The following is a 23,231-nucleotide window of genomic DNA, read 5'->3' as shown; positions in this document are numbered from 1 at the left end:
CTGTACTGGATATCTCTCTTGTATTTCCCACTGAAGTAAGCATATCTGCTCTGCTCTGGAGGGAGATACTGTCTTTCACAACCATTCACTATACAGGCATCATTGAAAAGAACGAAGGCTATCAGTGCCTCTATGCACAAAAGGTACAGAAACATGAGAGATGTGTGGAGAATTGTTTACCAATCATATTCGGCCATCAATTAATTCTACATCATCTTAGCTTCTGAAAAATTTCCCCAGGAGATGGGCCAAAGCTACTTAGTGTATTTGTTTCATCTAATTAAGGCTACTTCAAACAGACTACAAGCAATGGGATGAGGATGAGTATTGCAGTACAATCCTAGGATCCTGAACCCAACCTCTATTCCATAAAATTTCAGTGTCTACCTTGGAAAGGTAGATGGCTTTCTACTATGTTTCTTTATTGACCTTTCCACTCGGTTTAAGGCATTAATCCAAGTTTAGTACGATGTATGAGAGATTGCATAGATTTCGCCTTGGCCTGAAAGCAGGAGACCTAGGAGCATTCTGTAGTCTACAACTCTGGCTAGTAAGTATGATCTACATGCCTTCCACAATCAAGGTGCTATCATCAATCACTTCAACTAAAATCAGAGACAAATTTTATACCATCTTTTTTTTTTTAATGTTTATTTTTTGAGAGAGAGACAGGAGTGTGAACAGGGGAGGTGGAGAAAGAGAGGGAGACACAGAATCTGAAGCAGTCTCCAGGCTCTGGGCTGTTAGCACAGAGCCCCATGTAGGGCTCGAACACATGGATTGAGAGATCATGACCTGAACCAAAGTCGGATGCTTAACCGACTGAGTCACCCAGGCACTGCCATCTATTCTAATTCTATGCCTCCTATTAGTGGTAGGGAAAACTCCCCAGAAGATATTCATAAATAAAGCCTTTGTTGTTATCGTCTGAGAAACTCCTCCCAACCTCAATCCTATCTCAAGTAAATAAGGCTGACCCAGTTTTGGAGAGAGCTCCATAGTCATCTGAAAGCTGTATGATTTACTAGTGGTGATTTCTTAAACACCTGAAGCTATTTTATAACCATTCCTAGGGTTAATCACTGTGTTTTCACATGAAAGCAAGTTCATGCCTAGATACTAAATAAGAGACATTAATCCCAGGGACATAAGAAAATATTATTGGGGCCCTTCAAAGTGAGACTCATAAGAGTTGGAAGGCACAGCTTGACCCTCCTTCTGATATGGCCTGCTGGCTGGCTGGCTGGTAAGTCTTAAAATTATCAATTTAGTTCAAATAATTGTCTGGTCATAGTCTTTGAAGGCTGGACAGAGAGGAAGTCAGTCTAATCCATCCTGTTTATCTATACCACCAGCCAGGTAGCTTTCATCTCCTCAAAAAGAGACTTCAGTGTAGACAAGGAAAATACCCATAAATATGTATTGGTATTTTCCTACAATTTAGGGAAGTTGTGGGAGTGAGACCATTTCTCTTGTTTCCAACAGATTCCTCAGTAAGTTTAACGGGAATGTTGATCTGGTTTTAGTCAAAGCTTTCTGGTGATGAATAGCAACCCAATAAATCAGTTAAATTTAAGCTTGTCACAGCTGGGGTGCTACCCAAGGTGATTTTCCTTCATGAGTAAGGCTGCAGGATGATTCTAAATGACTAAGATCAGAAATACCAGTCTCACTTCACTAGGTGCCTGGTTGGCACATCTCTACAAAATCTTTTTCTTTTCTTGTTTTTCTTTTCTTTCTTTATTTTTCTGCTGCGATAAAGGCTCCCAGGTGTCTCTTACTGGAAGATACCGTGGCCAGTCCACCCAATCTAGCCCTGGTAAGGTGGTCCAGATTCCTCCAGCTCTGCCTTCAGGGGAAATACGTGCACTTATGTAGATTAAGGTTTGGAATCAAGCGGATGCCAGATACCCCACAGCCCCAGTGCCTCTTTCCACATTGTCATGCTCCAAGTCCCTGGTCATGGTTATCCTGACCTGAACTGCCTGCACATGCATAGTCTGCCCTCTGTAGCCAGCTTTTGGCTTCGGGGCCCTCCAGACTTCTGGAGCACAGGTGGGAACCCAACCACCTGAATACAGCCAACCACCAGAAAATCTTTGTGAGGTGGCACCTTCAAACTGTGGGCAGTCAGTCTCTATTTGGAATGGTCCCAGTCTTGAGGTCCTGAATGATACCCAGGTCAATCATATGACCTGCCTATGGAAGGCAGTCAAGATTCCTCCAGCTCTGCCTTCAGCAGGTAAGGTAGGTTAAGGTTTAGAATTAGGCAGACACCGGACACCTGGGTGGTTCATTAAGGTTGAGAGTCCAACTTCAGCTCAGGGCGTGATCTCTGGGTCTGTGAGTTCGAGCCCTCTCGCACACCTGTTCTGTGCTGCAGCTCGGCGCCTGAACCCTGCTTCAGATTCCGTGTCTCCCTCCCTCTCTGCCCTGTACGCCCCCCTCTCAAAAATAAAAAAAAAAAAATTAAAAAAAAAAAAAAAGGAATTAAGCAGACATCAGGTACTTCCAATAACCTGCTCTTGTGATTCAGCCTCTAGCCATGCTTGGCCTGTCCCAGGTCCCTAGCGACACTAAACTGACAACCGGGGCATGCGCACTTTGCATTCATAAGCCACCCTCGGGCAGCCAGGTCCTTCATGCCGGTGGAGCAACAGCCCATCCATCCACCAGCGTAGCCTCCAGGATGGAGGGAGTCCACCCCCTGGATATCACCGTGATGCTTTGCTGAAATGGGTGAGAGTGCCCACATGAACTTACTGTCTGCCGGGGTCCCAGGCTTCTGCAGCAATCAAGGCTACCACGTGTGTCTTACTTGAAGATGCAGCAGCCAGTCCACATAATCCAGACCTGGCAAGGCAGCCCAGACTTCAGGAGAAATGTGTGCATACTTGTAGGTTAGGGTTTGGAATTGGGCAGATGCCTTTTAACTCCAGGAGCCTGCTCCTCAGACGCGGCTCCTCCAGAGGCTTGGCTTTTCACGTCCTCGGTTACCCTGATCTGCGCTGCGTGCACAGTGCGCATGCACAGCGCGCTCTCGTAAACTGGCTCCCGGCAGACTCCGCCCTCCAAGCCAGTGGAATATGTGTCAGACCCCAACCGCCTGCAGAGTTTCCAGCGTGAAGGGAGCTCCCCTTCTAAGGTAATATGTGAAGTAAGGTAATATGGGCAGTATTCAGCCCCCATGGATTAGTTGCCTCGTGGGGTCCTGGGCTTCACAAAGACCCAGAATTCCCAGATGTCTCTTAATGCAGGGATACCCGGTCCTGCCACCCTGGCCCCTCCTCACAAGAGAGTTGAAAACCCTCCAGCTCTGCATTCGGCAGGAATGTTCCACAAAGGCATGTAGGCACTGCAACTTTAGGCTGTCGTTTTGGACCTGCAAAGGCCCTCTCCTATGACCCAGCCTCTTCAGACATTTGCCCTGGTCGAGGTCCTTGCAAGCTTCTGGTGAATCTCATTTGCATACAGGCATACCTAATATTAGTGAGCTTGTTTATTGCACTTCACAGACACCTCAATATTTTATAAATTAAGTTTGTGGCAATCCTGCATTAAGCAAGTCAGTTGGCACTATTTTTCCAACGGCATTTGCTCACTTCATGTCTCTGTGTCAAATTTCGTAATTCTTGGAATATTTTAAACTTTTTCATTATGATATTCGTTATGGTGATCAGTGATTATGATTGAAAGCTCAGATGATAGCATTTTTTTTTTGTCAATAACATGCTTTTTAATTAAGGTATGAACATTGTGGGGTGTTTTTTGTTTTTTTTTTTTAGACAATGTTTGGCACACTTAATAGACTACAATACACTGTAAACGTAAATTTTACACTGGGAAACTGAAAAATTGACTCGCTTTATTGTATTCTTCACTTTATTGTGGTAGTCTGGAATTGAACCAACAATATCTCCAAGATATGCTTGTTATTTAGTGTTGTATTTTCCTAATCATCTCCTACTTACACCCAGAATTTTCTTCCGAAAAGATCTGATGCACGAATGACAAGAGCATTTTTATAAAACTTGCAGAGACCCATTACATCGCTGACTTCGGCCCACAAGAGCCGCTGTGGGACCCAGTAAGCAGTTCTCAACGACATGGTCATTATCCTTATAATTTAGGATTCTGTCAATACAATAAGAGAACCAACTTAGCTGAACCAGAATTATATTTGAACCCCCTACACTCCCTTTTGGAACATATACTAACTAGGCTGGCCTGGAAAGAAAGCTGCATCATTTCCAGCACAGATCAGAGTAGAATTCCCACTTTTAAAACTAAATACACAAAACTTTCTATTTTGTCTTGATTTTTACACAGCAAGCAACCGCTTGGAGATGATCCATTTTTGGAAACATCCACATTCAGTGACCCAACTGCATTGCTAAAATACGTGAACCAGTAAAAGGTAAGGGAGGTAGAGTTTTTCCATAACCATTCTTAATCAGATTAAGGTGTTTTCTTTCCGTTCCTATATTCCTTATTCACTGGGAGTTTTTTTCTTCTTCTTCTTTTTCTTTGTATTACTAACCAAGAATGGGTAAAGAAGGTTGTTAAGTGCTTTTGTTTGCATTTAAAAAATGTTCTTACAGTTGTTTTTTTTTTTTTTGTATTAATATGATGCATCACATTGATTTCTTGGACTAAAGCAAACTTGCATTACCAGAGTAGATATTACATATTCTCTTCATATATATATGTATGTGTGTGTGTATATATATATGTGTATATATATATATATATATATATATACATTTAAGCAATATGTTAAATTTGTTTAAATTTGGTAATTTTTAATATAATTTTTGCATGTATGGTTGTGAGGGATTCTTATATATTTTTCTTATAAAGTTATCTGTCTAATTTTGTTATGAGGATAATACTGGCCTTACAGAAAAAGTAGTTGAAAAGGGTTTCTTCCTCTTCTGTTTTTCTGGAAGTGTTGGCATTGAGTTGGTAATAATTCTTTCTTAAATGTTTGAGGGAATTCACCAGTTAATACATCTAGAATTTTCTTTGTAGGAAAATATTTATAATTTCATTTTTTTTAATTGGAAAGGGTTTTTAAAGTTTTTAAAATTTTTCTTTGGTCAGTTTTGGTAATTTGTGTCTTTAAGGGAGTTTGTCCCTTTCATCCTAGCTGTTGAATTTATTGAACTAAAGTTGGTCTTAATATTTCCTTGTTTTGATTTTAATATTAGTAGAGTCTGCGGATGCCTGGGTGGTTCAGCTGGTTAAGTGTCCAGCTCTTGGTTTTAGCTCAGGTCATGATCTCACAGTTCATGGGATCAAGCCCCACATTGGGCTCTGTGCTGTATAATATATATACATATATTAGTAGAATCTGTAGTGATGGCCATTCTTTTTCTCCTGATGTTGGTAATTTGTTGTTTTTTTTCTCTTTTACTCTTGACTAATCTACCTAGAAACTTACGAATTTTCTTGATTTTTTTCCAAAGAACCTATTTTTTTTTTTTTTCAAACGTTTATTTATTTTTTGGGACAGAGAGAGACAGAGCATGAACGGGGGAGGGGCAGAGAGAGAGGGAGACACAGAATCGGAAACAGGCTCCAGGCTCTGAGCCATCAGCCCAGAGCCTGACGCGAGGCTCGAACTCACGGACCGCGAGATCGTGACCTGGCTGAAGTCGGACGCTTAACCGACTGCGCCACCCAGGCGCCCCAACCAAAGAACCTATTTTTGGATTCACTGATTTCCTCTTTATTTTGGTTTAATCTTCTATATTAATTGAGTTTTGTTCTTTATTATTTTCTTCTGCATAATTTGGACTTTTTCTGATTTCTTTAGAAGTCTTAATAATTTAAATCTCCCTCTCACCTGCCCCAATATAAGGCCATGTTTTGCCCTCCCGGCACTCCTTTAGCCATGTCCCAAATTCTTGTGCGTTGTATTTTTATTATTATTGTGTTCACATATTTTTAAATCCTCATATTAATTCTTTCTTGACTGTGGGATTATTTACAAGTATGCTGTTCAGTTTCAAAATATTTGGGTTTTATACTTATATTATTGTTATTGATTTCTAACTTAATTCCAGTATTTCTGGTAGTTGCTTTTATACTATATTCTAATTTCACAGTTCTCTGCAGGTTAGTCATCTGATAATGACTTCTGTTATTACTTTAAATGGAAATCAGGAGGGAGGTTTTGAAAGAAAATATTTGTCTAGATAACGAAAATCAAAAGTCAAAATATGAAAAGTTTCTAATATGGAAATGTTAATATAAAATTATTTATTTGGTTTTTACATTATCAACCTATGGCCACCAATCCAAAGACACAAAATAGTAAAAGTTATATTGACCTTTGGTATCTGTCTTGAAGGTACTGTAAATTTATTATGGGGAGTTTTCTAGAAATTAATAGAAAAGTCGAGAGGGATCAAAACAGTCTTAAAAATTAGAAAATATGTCTACCTCTTGTTTTATATTCCAAATCACAGCTTGCAAATCAAATACTGCTATAGTATCATTTGAAATACACTTGGTGGTAAATAGGAATGATACATATACTTTATGTAAATATTTCTTCTAGTTAGGTTGTACTTTTTTACCAGTGGTAGGGTGCACTTGCACCAGATCTTGGGAAAAACTTCTTTGGTAATCATATTTTCTAATTTCTGAAACCAAGTAAAACTGGCTTGGAATCAAAAACTTTAAAAAAAAAAGTGAGAGATTTTATGTTTTCTTACTTGTTTCATTTTCACTGTCTTCGTTCCATTACTTGTTTTATAGGATAAGCTTATGTAATTTAAATCACAGTAAAATATTAAGGTAAAAGAGCCCATATATTATAATTTGAATATTATCTGCATCAATTTCAATTTCTGTCACTGTCAATTTGTGCTTTTTTAAAATTTTCTCTTTTTTTGTTTTAGTAAGTACAGTCTGATGAATGCGACTTATTCTTACTTTTTTGATGATTTTAGAACTTTGTATACTTGAGAAAGTATTATAAACAGAAATTCTCACATTACTTTCTGTGTAATTATAAAAATAAAAGGCATACTGGATATTTATATTTTATAAAAAATGAAAACTGTTAAAGATTTTGTTGCTATTACTGACTTCTCTCTTTTAACATAAAACAGACAAAATTTTGTTTATCAATAGGTATTGGTAGGTCAGTGGTCCTTAACCGGGAATGATTTTGCTCTCCAGGGGATACTTGGCAATGTGTGGAGATAGTTTAGGTGTGATAACTGGGGAAGTGCTACTGGCATCTAGTGGTTAGAGACCAGGATACTACTAAACATCCTATAATGTGCAGGACAGCCCCCTACAACAACAGATTAACAAATGTGAACAGTACTGAGGTTGAGAAGCATTTTGTTAGATGAATTCTGGTTATTATTAACTCCAAGATAATATAATATGATTCAAAAATTATTTGTGTAAAATGCCCCTCCTTGTTCATATGGGGTAATAAAATTATTGGGAAACTAAATTATTTTTCAAGTATTAATAACGAGTTATTAAAGTATTGATAAAATTAAACTTATTCAGGGGCGCCTGGGTGGCTCAGTCGGTTAAGCGTCCGACTTCGGTTCAGGTCGTGATCTCGCGGTCTGTGAGTTCGAGCCCCGTGTCGGGCTCTGTGCTGACAGCTCAGAGCCTGGAGCCTGTTTCAGATTCTGTGTCTCCCTCTCTCTCTGCCCCTCCCCTATTCATGCTCTGTCTCTCTCTGTCTCAAAAATAAATAAATGTTAAAAAAAGAATTTTTTTAGGGGCGCCTGGGTGGCGCAGTCGGTTAAGCGTCCGACCTCAGCCAGGTCACGATCTCACGGTCCGTGGGTTCGAGCCCCGCGTGGGGCTCTGGGCTGATGGCTCGGAGCCTGGAGCCTGTTTCCGATTCTGTGTCTCCCTCTCTCTCTCTGCCCCTCCCCCGTTCATGCTCTGTCTCTCTCTGTCCCAAAAATAAATAAAAAATGTTGAAAAAAAAATTTTAAAAAAAAAATAAAAAAAATAACAAGAATTTTTTTAAAAAATTAAACTTATTCAAACTATTATGTATTATGTAAGAAACTGAAAATTTTATTCATCAAAAGAATATAGAAGTATAGAATTTACAATGACAATTTCATAATCATGCTTAGCTAATTTGTAGATATAATTCTCAAGAAGGGAACATTCATAATATTAGGAAAAGGAGGTATTCTTTTAAACACTCAGAATTTTCTATAACTGATTGATGAACCACTTGTTGCTTTTTTCTACCCCTTCTTACAGCACAACTTATTTAGTTACAAAAGTTTGTGGTTATTTCACTAACCTATCCCCTAAAATAATAATTAAAAAAATACAAATACTAACCTTACTGGCTAAAGGATAGAAAGTAATGTCAAAAAGTTAAATGGTTCATTAAAGACAAGGCGCTTCCACTCTCATAACAAATTGCTACACAATTATTAAAGTTTCTAAATTTATCTCATTAATTTTGTAGCTCCCTCTCCTTTTTTATTTTAAATTTCTCTAGTGTCCCTATTTTCACATGTTTTTTGAAAATCTATAAATTTTATATTCTTGTTCTGCATGTATCTATATATCTTATATTCAGTAAGTTTCTGTAACAATAAAAATTAATGAATTTTGATTTGCATGTTTTGAACCAAATATGAAAATATATAGTAAGTAATAGTGAGGTATCATATCTAACAATTCAGAAACCTGCTGGCAGAATTTTGGTAAACATACAAATTGTAACTAGAGTTTTACATTTAGGGCTGTATTTCTTTAGCTTGGTGAAATACTTTGGATAAGATAGTTGACTTGCTTAACTCCCTATAGAAATGTTTTAAATTATATGAAGTTTCTACTAAACTTGGGTATACAATGTGAAAGATTCCAAGGACACTGACATTTCAATAATTACATAGTATAGCACACCCTTGAAATTTAAGTATAGGCTTTCAGATATTGTCAATAATAAGCCAAATGACTATAAGAACAATATTAAATTTAGCATTCATTAAACACTAATTAAAAATAATAGAGTTTGATATAAATTTTTGAAAACATTAAATCAGAATATTTTATATAAGAGTTATTATATTCAAATATAATGGCAAGGATTAAGTCAAGCAGTTATATTCCTCATATTTATTTGCCACAGAATAATTTATAGTGAACATAATTATTGCTTCAAAAAACAAAGAAAAATTATTTGGGTATCTGAAATGTTTTCCCACATAAGTCACCTCCAACAACAGTTTATAAATTTTGTTTTTATAGAAATTTTGATATTTTGCTCTTCCACAGAAATTAACTTCAATTACAAATTACTGTGTTTTGAAGGGGACAGACCCCTATATGCACATATTATGTTTGATTCAGTAAATACAAATAATCAGTATATATGACACCCTTATGCAGTACCCAGTTTGAACAAACTGAACTACAATCCACGTGAAAAAGAAAAAAAATCTGTGAAATAATAAGAATGATGTTTTCATGTATACTTCAAAATGAAAGTGATGGGCCATTTGCAGAAATATGCACGAACAAATAGGGTGTGCTACTCTTTCTGAATTAAAAAGTCCCTAATAACTGTAAAAAATATGGACACTAGAGTGAATCATTTCATAAAAAACAAAAGCAAGCAATTTAAACCTTTCATAGTTAATCCATGTAGCAGGGAAGGTTCATACTTAGGGAGGGCCCATCTGGCCTTTCTACAAATGGAAAGGTTTGTACATATGGGCCATAACATATGCATAGCTAGCTGAACCAACCCCTGCAACTAAATAGTAATTAGCATGGGGCAGGTTTTTTATGGCTGCTAGCATACTAGCAAGTCCTTCCTGACCTACATCCAAATGGACATATGATTACATAAAATGGGTAGTTTCTTTCTCAAGCATTTATTTGTGTGCAAAAATGTAGGATTTGTTTAACTGCCGCCAACTAAAGAACTGAGACCCATATGTTACCCCATAAACTTACCGGTTAGCAATTTGTTATAAGCAAGATGCAAATATTATGGTAAGCATTCAGAACGTTTATTCAATGAACCTTATGTTGTAAATGGAAACAACAGTATGTCAGAAAATTTCGTAACCACGATTTCACCACTGGTCCCATTTTATGTGTAATTCAGTTTCCAAAATCTACAATTTTCAATTAGAGACACGAAGGTCAGCAGAGTTTTAAATATAAAGTAATACATGATTCCATTTTAGCAGGAAAGAAATAGTGAAAGCTAGAGCTTGAAGAGATTGTATAATGTTTAATTTTAAGTAGGTCATAGTCGACTTATTAGGTATATCAGACAGACTATACTCTTGAATTTTTGGTAAATTTGGTTTGAATCTGAATAGGATTTGATGAGGTACTAAAGTGTAAGGGAGCTTTAAAATATAGACAATCCAGAGAATTGTAGAAATTAACATTAAATTAAGGGTTTAACAAATTCACATTTATTGAGAACAATTTAGACATCAATATAAGAGGTGTACTTTGAATCTAGTTCTATTCTAGGTATAAAGACCTGGAAAGATTGATGATTTTTAAAGTTCTAAGAGCTTTAAATTTTGCCAGACCAAACCACAGATTTATAATAAAAACTCAGAAATTGTGCAGTCCAGTAGGACTTTAAACACACAAGTCTATTATAATTTTGAGAGGTTAAGTTCTAGTTTTACTAACTATTCCTGTTGCTTATAAAGAGTCAAGAAGAATGCTTTTCACACAATTTGACATGTGAAAAATGGAAAGGAAATATAGTAGACTTTTGAATAGGTCATTGTTATGTGCATAAAATTTTTAAAATTATCAATGACGCTAATGTAAATAATGTTAATGTGGATCGGTTTTCATCAGGAACTCTTAAACATTAATCAGGAAATAGTGACCAATATTTTCATCTTTATCTTAGAATTTTGAAAATTTCAGTGCATCAGTTAAGATTCTTTCCATTGCAACTATTAGAAAACCTAATTTATAATGTTCTAAAAGTGAAATTTACTGGCTCACATTACTTTAGGAATAGTTTTAACTTCAAGTATGGGTTAATCCCAAATCTCAAAAATGCCATAACATTTTTTGTTTGTTTGTTTCTCTGTTTTCATCTGAATCTTTAGCTCTGTCTTCTTCTATGTTGGCTTTATTACTAAGCTGACCTCCTACCTGGTGGGGAGATGGCTGCTACAAGATCCAGAGTCCACATCTTCATACTTTCAAATTCAATGAAGAGTTTCTCTTAACCCATAAATCCCGATAAGCAATACCTTTTTACTTTGTCAACTTTTATCATTCATAGGTTAAGGGATTGGCTTTTTTTTTTTTTTGGTCTGATGTTTATTTCCATATTTTGTGATTGTAGAATAGTGCCTGACTCATATATGTCGCTCAATAATTTTTCAATGAGTGAATAAATAAGTAAATCCTCTCCAAAATATATTTCTCTACAGAGTAGAGAAAAATGGTTTCCCAAAAGAAAACTTTGGTTCTGGTGTTAGAACAAGAGGTAATGGATACAGAAACCAGATCAGCAGGTACTAGATACTCAGACTAATATTTTCTACCTGAAGATGTCAAAATCTGCTTTTACCTGGGTGATCTTTGAAAGAATCTCTGTGTTTCTAAAGCTTAATTTTAATGTTGCCATAGTGGTCACTGGTAACTGTTCCTTGAAAATAACTATTCATTCAGTCTTTTTAAGACAATAATTTAAATCTAATAAAATAATTATTTTTTAAAATAATTTAAAATCCAGTACACAAGAAACGGGAATATTTTATGCTAAAGCACTAAGAAAACCAAAGTTTATTTTATTTCATTTCATTCTTTTAGAAGACTTATACTTTCATATGCCAGAGATAAATAATCTCATAGTAACATGTAGTCCAAACAAAACATGGTTGAAATCCTTAACTTTCATATTACTATTTAAGCAATCTTTGTGTTACTTCCTAACAGTGTTCTGTGAAACTCATTCCTAGAAATATTTCTGTCCTAAAGATGATCACATCAGATTAACTTGGGTTACATATAGTTCCAGAGTTAAATACAAGAATAGAGTTAATGGATCAGTCCCTACTATCAATATAAAAGGTCATCTTTCCTCTGTTGTATCAAATAAGTGAGTACACAAACACCTGATCCTTAATTTAGTCCTGTAGCCTGCCACAATGGAACCTAGGTAGAGTTATAATGGGCCTTTTAAAATAGAAAAACAAGGCCTTGAACCTGATCAAGGAATTTTATTTTCTCTTAAGGCTCTCTTGGATAATGATTATAGATACTAAAAATCTGTAAACATACCCATTTTCTACTTAGAATAAATTTTAATATATGCTTATAATTTTAAGAAAAACTATATCTTTGAATTAGCATTTGTGGGAAGTTTTTATACTTGATAAGAACATTTATGAAAAAATAAGGCACCTGGTGACTCAGTCAGTTAGACATCTCACTCTTGATTTCGGCTCAGGTCATGATCTCACAGTTTGTGAGATTGAGCCCCAAGTCAGATTCTGGGCTGACGGTGTGGAACCTGCTTGGAATTTTCTCTCTCCCTCTTTCTGCTCCTCCCCTACTTGTGCGCTCTCTCTCTCTCTCTCTCTCTCTCTCTCTCTCTCTCTCTGTCTCTCTCTCTCTCAAAATAAATAAACATTAAAAAAAGAAAAAACTTTTAGGGGCACCTGGGTGGCTCAGTTGGTTAGGTGGCTGGCTTTGGCTCAGGTCATGATCTCACAGTTCAAGCCCCGCATTGGGCTTTGTGCTGAAAGCTCAGAACCTGCTTCAGATTCTGTGTCTCCCTCTCTGCCTCTTCCCCCTTTGTGTCTGTGTCTCAAAAATAAATAAACGTCACAATTTTTTTAAAAAAAGAAAAACTTTTAGAATAATCATTGACACATAGAAAATGCTTAATAATTGTAGACTATGTTAATCTTTATTATTATTATCATGTAACAAATTTTGTTTCTAGAAAGAAGAAAATAAACTAACAAAAAATTCTCAATGTACTGGCCCAAAATACTTAATATGTTTCACTAAAGGGAAATTTATCTTTATCTCCTACATGAAGCAACAGATAATAGCCAAATAGCTTTTGATCTCCATCAACATTACTACCTACCCAATAGTCGGAAAAGTCAGGACTATAATGGTACTTGTAACGTTGTTTCAATTTCTCATGATAGCATAAAAAACACTATCTTTATAATATTACTATATTATGATTTTATCACTATTGCCAGTACATTGTTTTTAGGAAAAACAAAAACGAAACAACTTTACTCAGCTAGGCAATGGCTGGTAGGTCCATAGGAATTGTCATGATTGTATATAAAGAAGCTCAGGTTAGGGACCTTAAATAGTATAAAGATACTAAGAAATTAGTTGATCTCAATAATGAAGAAGATAATGTTGAAAAAAAAATAAAGGGAGAAAGAGAGAAAGAGGGGTGAGGGAGGGACTGAAGAAAGCAGAGAGAAAAAGAAGAAAAAAAAAGGAGGGGGATGCTACTAAACTATATACTACAGAGGATAAGGGTGGAGGCCCCCTCCCCACAAAAATATGTCAGCTTAAAAATGTCATCTTTTTGTAACTAAAGAATCCCTCATCAGTGTCATTTTCTTATGTGTAAAAGAATGGCTTAAAAAGCTCTTATATTAATGAAATTCCCTTTTATTTCTATTTGTTGTTTTGGGGATAGTGGATATTAATGGTAATTACTGAGATTCCCTCTGACTCTATCTTTCTATCTCAACTTTTGTAAGCTCAGTGCTGGTTTTGAATTGAACCATTGCATGTGAGACTTGCTTCCTGCCAATAGTGTTTCTTTCCCACTTTGTCCTAAATGCTAGCCACAAGATGGCCAGCCCACCACTCAACAGAAATATATTTAAACTCATAAATGTAATCTTTTAAGGACATTATATAGTTAAAAAGCAAGGGCTAAATGGGTAGAGGGAGTCAAAAGGTACAGTCTTCCAGTTACAAAGTAGATAAGTCATGGGGATATAATGTACAGCATGGTGACTGTAGTTAATAGCATGCATTGTGTATTTAAAAGTTGCTTAAAGTGTAGATCTTCAAAATTCTCATCACAAGAAAAAAATAATTTTTAACTATGTGTGGTGATGAATGTTAACTTATTCTGGTGAACATTTTTGCAATATATACAAATATATCAAATTATTATATTGTATACCTGAAATGAATATGATGCATATCCACTTATATCTCATTAAAAAAAAAGTTAACTTTAAATGCTAAAGTAATTGCTCTCCATAGCTAAAACAAAACACAAGCAAGGATTCAAAGTTTTCAGAAAAATTTCATATTCTTAAATAGAGATTATTCCTTTGCAGGGAAAATATTTGTGGGTGTGATTCATAGAAGTGCCATAAAAAAGGGCATTTGGGTTTGGCAGAAATAAGTTTTTCAGATTGTACTCCATACAGAAGTTGTTGTTTTTATTTTCCTCACCTAAGTTTACAGAACTATAGAATCTTTCCCCACCTTGTAGGAACCTTCTTTCGCCATGTAGAAGAGAGTGTTTGTGCTTAAAATAATCCATATAAGAAGGAACAGCTTCCATTTTCAGTTCTCATTTTCTGGGATTTGTGCAATAGTAATTAGGAACATAAATAGACATAAGAAGAACAAGAGAAAAGTATATGTTAACAATGCAATTAGGTAAAAGCAAGAAAGTCTACTGGTAAAGTGCTAAAAACTGCAATTGGAAAAACAAGTAATTTGTATGATTAACATTATTTCCAGAGTGTGGGCTAGCGTGGAAGGCAGAAGCATAAGCTATGTTTTTAGGTATAGGAACAACAAAAGGAAGGTATTATCTGAGCCAAGACCAGAATGAGTTCAGTAACTTGACCTTAGTTATGCCTAGTTAAAATTCCACTCGATGCAATTATTTGTCCTAAAGTATATATTTTTAATGTGTATGATTTATATCAGAATATGGGTTTCATTTTTCATTTTCTTATCTCTCATTTTAACTTCCTATAAACATCATCACCTCTCCACCAACCTATGCTTGACAGTGTCAAAAATAATACACTATCCCTCAATCTGGTGAATAATTTCAAGTCCTTATTTTTTTATATGAAACTTATTGTCAATTTGGTTTCCATACAACACCCAGTGTTCATCCCAACAGGTGCCCTCCTCACTGCCCATCACCCACTTTCCCTTCCCTCCCAACCCTCATCAACCCTCAGTTTATTTTCAGTTTTTAAGAGTCTCTTATGGTTTGCCTCCCTCCCTCTCTATCTTTTTTCCTTCCCTTCCCCCATGGTCCATCCTTAAGTTTCTCAGGATCCACATAAGAGTAAAAACATATGGTATCTTTCTCTGTATGGCTTATTTCACGTAGCATCACACTCTCCAGTTCCATCCACGTTGCTACAAAGGGCCATATTTCATTCTCTCTCATTGCCACGTAGCACTCCATTGTGTATATAAACCACGATTTCTTTATCCATTCATCGGTTGATCGACATTTAGGCTCTTTCCATAATTTGGCTATTGTTGAAAGTGCTGCTAAAAACTTAGGTGTACAAGTGCCCCTATGCATCAGCACTCCTGTATCCCTTGAGTAAATTCCTAGCAGTGCTGTTGCTGGGTCATAGGGTAGATCTATTTTTAATTTTTTGAGGAACCTCTACACTGTTTTCCAGAGTGGCTGCACCAGTTTGCATACCCACCAACAGTGCAAGAGGATTCCTGTTTCTCCACATCCTCGCCATAATCGATAGTCTACTGATTTGTTCATTTTAGCCACTCTGACTAGCGTGAGGTGGTATCTGAGTGTGGTTTTGCTTTGTATTTCCCAGATGAGGAGCGACGTTGAGCATCTTTTCATGTGCCTGTTGGCCATCTGGACACTTTAGAAAAGTGTCTATTCATGTCTTCTGCCCATTTCTTCACTGGATTATTTGGTTTTTGAGTGTGGAGTTTGGTGAGTTCTTTATAGATTTTGGATACTAGCCCTTTGTCCAATGTGTCATTTGCAAATTTTTTTTTCCCATTCTGTTGGTTGCCTTTTAGTTTTGTTGTTTCCTTTACAGTGCAGAAGCTTTATATCTTTATGAGGTCCCAATAGTTCATTTTTGCTTTTAATTCCCTTGCCTTTGGGGATGTGTCAAGTAAGAAATTGCTGCGGCTGAGGTCAGAGAAGTTTTCTCCTGCTTTCTCTTCTAGGGTTTTGATGGTTTCCTGTCTCACATTCAGGTCCTTTAACCATTTTGAGTTGATTTTTGTGAATGGTGTAAGAAACTGGTCTAGTTTCATTCTTCTGCATGTTGCTGTCCAGTTCTCCCAGCACCATTTGTTAAAGAGACTGTCTTTTTTCCATTGGATATTCTTTCCTGCTTTGTCAAAGATGAGTTGGCCATTCTTTTGTGGGTCCAAATCTGGAGTCGCTATTCTATTGCATTGGTCTATGTGTCTGTTTTTGTGCCAATACCATGCTGTCTTGATGATTACAGCTTTGTAGTAGAGGCTAAAGTCTGGGATTGTGATGCCTCCCGCTTTGGTCTTCTTCTTCAATATTACTTTGGCTATTCGGGGTCTTTTGTGGTTCCATACAGAATTTAGGATTGCTTGTTCTAGCTTTGAGAAGAATGCTGGTGCAATTTTGATTGGGACTGCATTGAATGTGTAGATAGCTTTGGGTAGTATTGACATTTTAACAATATTTATTCTTCCAATCCATGAGCATGGAATGTTTTTCCATTTATTTATATCTTCTTCAATTTTCTTCATAAGCGTTCTATAGTTTTCAGCATACAGATGTTTTACATCTTTGGTTAGGTTGATTCCTAGGTATTTTATGATTCTTGGTGTAATTGTGAATGGGATCAATTTATTTGTCTTTCTGTTGCTTCATTATTAGTGTATAAGAATGCAGCTGATTTCTGTACATTAATTTTGTATCCTGAATCTTTGCTGAATTCATGTATCAGTTCTAGCAGACTTTTGGTGGAGTCTATCAGATTTTCCATGTATAATATCATGTCATCTGCAAAAAGTGAAAGCTTGACTTCATCTTTGCCAGTTTTGATGCCATTGATTTCCTTCTGTTTTCTGATTGCTGATGCTAGAACTTCCAACACTATATTAAACAACAGCAGTGAGAGGGGACCTCTCTGTTGTGTTCCTGATCTCAGGGGGAAAGCTCTCAGTTTTTCACCATTGAGGATGATATTAGCTGTGGGCTTTTCATAAATGGCTTTTATGATGTTTAAGTATGTTCCTTCTATCCTGACTTTCTCCAGGGTTTTTATTAAGAAAGGATGCTGAATTTTGTCAAATGCTTTTTCTGCATCAATTGACAGAATCTTATGCTTCTTATCTTTTCTTTTATTAATGTGATGTATCACATTGGTTGATTTGAAAATGTTGAACCAGCCCTGCAGCCCAGGAATGAATCTCATTGATCATGGTGTATAATTCTTTTTATATACTGTTGAATTTGATTTGATAGTATCTTATTGAGATTTTTTGCATCCATATTCATCAGAGATATTGGCCTGTAGTTCTCTTTTTTTGCTGGGTCTCTGTCTGGTTCAGGAATCAAAGTAAAGCTGGATTCATAAAATGAGTCTGGAAGTTTTCCTTCCCTTTCTATTTTTTGGAACAGCTTGAGAAGGATAAGTATTATCTGTGCTTTAAATGTCTGGTAGAATTCCCCAGGGAAGCCATCTATCTGGTCCCGGACTCTTATTTGTTGGGAGATTTTTGATAACTGATTCAATGTCTTTAATGGTTATGGGTCTGTTCCAATTTTCTACTTCTTCTTGTTTGAGTTTTAGAAGTGTGTGGGTGTTTAGGAATTTGTCCATTTCTTCCAGGTTGTCCAGTTTGTTGGCATATAATTTTTCATAGTATTCCCTGATAATTGCTTGTATTTCTGAGGGATTGGTTGTAAAAATTCCATTTTCATTCATGATTTTATCTATTTGGGTCATCTCCCTTTTCTTTTTGAGAAGCCTGGCTAGAGGTTTATCAGTTTTGTTTGTTTTTTCAAAAAACCAACTCTTGTTTTCATTGATATGCCCTACAGTTTTTTTAGATTCTATATTGTTTATTTCGGCTCTGATCTTTATTATTTCTCTTCTTCTGCTGGGTTTGGGGTGTCTTTGCTGTTCTGCTTCTATTTCCTTTAGGTGTGCTGTTAGATTTTGTATTTGGAATTTTTCTTGTTTCTTGAGATAGATCTGGATTGCAATGTATTTTCCTCTCAGGACTGCCTTTGCTGCATCCCAAAGCGTTTGGATTGTTGTATTTTCATTTTCATTTGTTTCCATATATGTTTTAATTTCTTCTCTAATTGCCTGGTTGACCCATTCATTCTTTAGTAGGGTGTTCTTTAACCTCCATGCTGTTGGAGGTTTTCCAGACTTTTTCCTGTGGTTGATACCAAGTTTCATAGCATTGTGATCTGGAAGTGTGCATGGTATGATCTCAGTTCTTGTATACTTATGAAGGGCTGTTTTGTGATCCAGTATGTGATCTATCCTGGAGAATGTTCCATGTGCACTCGAGAAGAAAGTATATTCTGTTGCTTTGGGATGCAGAGTTCTAAATATATCTGTCAAGTTCATCTGATCTAATGTATCATTCAGGCCCTTGTTTCCTTATTGATCCTGTGTCTAGATGATCTATCCCATTGTTGTAAGTGGGGTATTAAATTCCCCTGCAATTACCACATTCTTATCAATAAGGTTGCTTATGTTTGTGATTAATTGTTTTTTATATTTGGTGGGTCCCGTATTTGGCACATAGACATTTATAATTGTTAGCTCTTCCTGATGGATAGACCCTGTAATTATTATATAATGCCCTTCTTCATCTCTTGTTACAGCCTTTAATTTGAAGTCTAGTTTGTCTGATATAAGTATTGCTACTCCAGCTTTCTTTTGACTTCCAGTAGCAGGATAGATAGTTCTCCATCCCCTCACTTTCAATCTGAAGGTGTCCTCAGGTCTCAAATGAGTCTCTTGTAGATAGCAAATAGATGGGTCCTGTTTTTTTAAATCCATTCTCATACCCTATGTCTTTTGATTGGAGCATTTAGTCCATTTACATTCAGTGTTATTATTGAAAGGTTTGGGTTTAGAGTCATTGTGTTGTCTGTAGGTTTCATGCTTGTAGTGATGTCTCTGGTACTTTGTGGTCCTTGCAACATTTCACTCACAGACTCCCCCTTAGGATCTCTTGTAGGGCTGGTTTAGTGGTGATGAATTCCTTCAGTTTTTGTTTGTTTGGGAAAATCTATCTCTCCTTCTATTCTGAATGACAGACTTGCCGGATAAAGGATTCTCGGCTGCATATTTTTTTTCTGTTCATCACTTTGAAGATTTCCTGCCATTCCTTTCTGGCCTGCCAAGTTTCAGTAGATAGTTCTGCTACTACTCTTATGTGTCTACCTTTGTAAGTTAGAGCCTGTTTATCCCTGACTGTTTTCAGAATTTTCTCTTTATCCTTGTATTTTGCCAGTTTCACTATGATAAGTCATGCAGAAGATTGATTCAAGTTACGTCTGAAGGCAGTTTTCTGTGCCTCTTGGATTTAATGCCTATTTCCTTCCCTGATCAGGGAAGTTCAGCTATGATTTGTTCAAGTACACCTTCAGCCCCTTTTTCTCTCTCTTCTTCTTCTGGAATTCCTATGATACGGATATTGTCCATTTGATTGCATCACTTAGTTCTCTAATTCTCCCCTCATACTCCTGGATTTTTTTATCTTTCTTTTTCTCAGCTTCCTCTTTTTCCATAATTTTATCTTCTAATTCACCTATTCTCTCCTCTGCCTCTTCAATCCTTGCTATGGCTGCGTCCATTTTGTTTTGCACCTCATTTATAGCATATTTTAGCTCCTCATGTTATTTCTTAGTCCCTTGATCTCTGTAGCAATAGATTCTCTGCTGTCCTCTATGCTTTTTCTAAGCCCAGTGATTAATTTTATGACTGTTATTGTAAATTCTTGTTCCATTATATCGTGTAAACCATTTTGATCAATTCGTTAGCTGTCACTGCTTCCTGGAGTTTCTTTTGATGAGAATTCTTCTGTTTTGTCATTTTGGGTAGTCCCTGTGGTAGCTCCAAACTGCAGGGCACTTCCCCTGTGCTGTCTGGAGTAACTTGTGTTGGTGGGCAGGGCCACAGTCAGACCCAATGTCTGCCCCCAGCCCACTCCTGAGGCCACAATCAGACTGGTGTGTACCTTATCTTCCCCTCTCCCAGGGGCAGGACTCACTGTGGAGTGGTGTGGCCCCTGTCTGGGCTACTTGCCCACTTCCAGGCTTATGGAGCTGCTTCAATGGGATCTGGCCAAGGGTGTATTAGACTGGGTGGATCCACAAGGTGCACAGGGGTGGGAGGGGCAGGCTTAGCTAGCTTTGCCCTCCTGGTCCCCTGTGGGAGGGGCCCTGCAGCACAGGGAGGGAGGGAGGCAGGCCAATCAGAGGGGTGGATCCACAGAAGCACAGCATTGGGCATTTGTGTGGTGCAAGCAAGTTTGGTGATGGGAACTGGTTCCCTTTGGAATTTCGGCTGGGGGATGGGAGAGGGAAATGGCGCTGGCCAAAGTCTGTTCCCCAGCTGAACTGAGCCCTGTCTTCCAGGGCTCAACAACTCTTCTTCCCGGCGTCCTCTCACCCTCCCACTCTCCCAGCAGAGCTGTTGACTTTTAACATTCCAGATGTTAAGTCCCCCTGGCTGTCAGAACTCACGCAGTCCGGCCCCTCTGCTTTTTCAAGCCAGACTCCAGGGGCTCTGTCTTGCCCGGCAGGCTGCCCCTCGACCTCCCAGGCTCCCTCTTGCCAGTCCATGTAGCGCGCACCGCCTCTCCACCCTTCCTACCCTCTTCTGTGGACCTCTTGTCTACACTTGGCCCCAGGGGGTCTGTTCTCTAGTGTTCTGGCAGTTTTCTGGGTTATTTAGGCAGATTTGGGTGGAATCTAAGCAATTAGCAGGACGAGGTGAGCTCAGTGTCCTGCTATGCCGCCATCTTCCTAAGTCCTTATTTTTTTGGAATACAGAATAATTAAGGTTCTTTTTCCTCACTTTCTGAGTCCAGACTCCTCTGGTTGTACTCTCTGCTACTCCTTCTCAATCTCCTTTGCAATTTCTTTTATTCTTACCTCACTATTAAATATTCGGATTACTTAGAGACTTTCCCAGGCCTACTTATTTCATCTGATTCATCTTCCCTATACAATTTTACTCCCAGGTTTCAATTACTGTCTTTATACAACAACTCTGAAATTTGTATCTCTACATCAGACTTCTCTTTTTCTCTTTTAAATGTTAGACTTACATATTCAACTGCTTCCTGAACATTTTTAAATAGTGAATCACAAATTGTTCAAACTTAATTAGTCTAAAACTTAATTCATCATCTCATCCCTATTTTTTTTGTGCAACATATTTCTTCTCCTAGTTTTCCCAACATCAGCAAATGAAATGACCACATTTATAAAACTCATATAAAAAGATACAAACTGCAAAATCCTGTTTGATGCCTATAGCAAACACTACCAGCACTCTGCTCAGATCCCCTCAAATCCCTGCTTTTGTGATTTAGTTTCGTTGTGTCCTTTTCCAGGCTCCCTGTGCTCCTGTGTCCAATGGCCCACACCTTTATCTCTTAAGAGAACCTTCCTTGAGCTACTAAACCCATTTTGCCCATGTACAGAAATCCAGAGTGTCCTAGTAGTAATTTAGCCATTCAGCCAATGACTGATGATGCAGAAATAAGATATTCTGACTAGATTAGGTTGGCCTGTTTTATGCTTCTATAATACCCCAAATTTCTCTATTGACGTAGTACACTCATAAATATTTGTGCAATGCTTTCCTTCCTTGCTAGATTCTGAGTCCGTCAGGGCAGGAGATATATGTGTTTTCTTTTCTTCATTTTTCATTTCTGTAGGTTCAGCACCTGGCATAATGCCTGACACAAAATAGGTGCTTTATAAATATTTGTTGAATGAATAAGTCAAGCATTCCTTTAACCATTGTAAGTTTTCCTGAGAGATACCTAAGTTGGGTTGGCACAACCAAGATAGATAATTACATTCCTTAGTTGGCAGGATAAAGTAATTCTGTACAGGTGGGGGCATGTATACACATGTAAACAAATATCTACATCCATAAGATATGCCACATACTATTTTATGTACATATAAATGGAAGAATTCTAGACAGATTGTTTATAAAATACCAAATGGCGCTAAGTATTGTCTTGTGTAATTTTAAAAAGATAACACTAAATTTGAAGCACTTAAAAGTATGTGATTACATATGTCACTTCCCATGTGTCTTCTAAAATCTTTCCCCAACTAAAAGCAACAAAACCCCAATTCACATCATACTCTTGTTATTGTTGTTTTTGTTCTTACAGCTCCCTGCAACTTTACAGAACCCATGAGCACAAGTGCTATCTCATTGAATCCTTGCATGTAGATGCTATGGTCCAATGATCATTGGTGGCAAAGCTGGTGCTAGACATTGTATCTGCTGACTCCATCTCCAGAAAATTTTCCTCTCACACATTACTCAGGGCCTGACCCCAAGCCCCAGCCTGTACTGAGCACAGCCGCAGTGGTCCTGGCTCCTCTACCTGCTGCCTATGCTGCCCCACTCCCACCTTCGCCATTTGCTTATGCTGTTCACTTATTTTTTTAAGCATTTCAGGCATTTTAATTCTATTTAATTTTCTTCTTCCCTTGTCTTACACCTCTCTCCTTCACCCACTTATGATGGCTTCTTTACATACTGGCACCAAAAAGCCAAAATTCGGGTAAAAGAAGTCTCCTGTTTTTGCTACATGTTGCCAAATAGTTCATATTCTTATGCCTGGTGCCTCCTCTTGGTCCTGTTTTTGTTATTCTCATGTTTCTTTATTATGAGAAGAAAGGAAAGAGTTATCACAGTGGGAAAAAATAGGGGAGGGGGTGTCAGGGAGAGCAGAAAAGCAAAATGAGGATTTATTTCATGCTGTATTAGCGTGTCATAGTAAGGCTTCTGACTTTGTCATCCTTGGCACATCACCACCCCCCCCATATAGAATTCATCATTAGGCTTTGTTGATTTACCTCTGTAGTATGTCTCAAGTCCATCCACTTCTTTCCATTTCAACCATCATCACCCTAATTCAGTTTTCCCCAACTAGCTCCTGTCAATTTGCACCCACTCTTGCCCATCCCATGTGTGTCCCAGGCTCTAGACAGA

The 23,231-nt window shown here is 37.3% G+C and overlaps 1 protein-coding gene and 1 long non-coding RNA gene across 3 annotated transcripts in view; one reads left to right on the top strand and one right to left on the bottom strand.

Annotated features, from left to right (window-relative positions):
• LOC123386546 overlaps positions 1–3,037 on the bottom strand; it is a 441,703-nt gene extending 438,666 nt beyond the window's left edge. The window contains exon 1 of the long non-coding RNA XR_006600567.1: positions 2,764–3,037. This is a non-coding gene — a long non-coding RNA (uncharacterized LOC123386546). The remainder of the gene's footprint in view (positions 1–2,763) is intronic.
• The window catches only part of LMO3 (LIM domain only 3), a 391,565-nt gene continuing 371,331 nt past the window's right edge, over positions 2,998–23,231 (top strand). For both annotated transcript variants that reach the window (XM_045061446.1, XM_023256804.2), the window contains exons 1-2: positions 2,998–3,145; positions 4,330–4,417. The gene's annotated coding sequence lies outside the window, so the exon portion shown is untranslated. The remainder of the gene's footprint in view (positions 3,146–4,329; positions 4,418–23,231) is intronic.

This window comes from Felis catus, chromosome B4 (assembly GCF_018350175.1).
Source record: "Felis catus isolate Fca126 chromosome B4, F.catus_Fca126_mat1.0, whole genome shotgun sequence".
In the NCBI taxonomy this organism is placed as follows: Eukaryota; Metazoa; Chordata; class Mammalia; order Carnivora; family Felidae; genus Felis; species Felis catus.
Note: the sequence above shows the minus strand (reverse complement) of the source record. Positions and strands in the feature narration are given on the sequence as shown.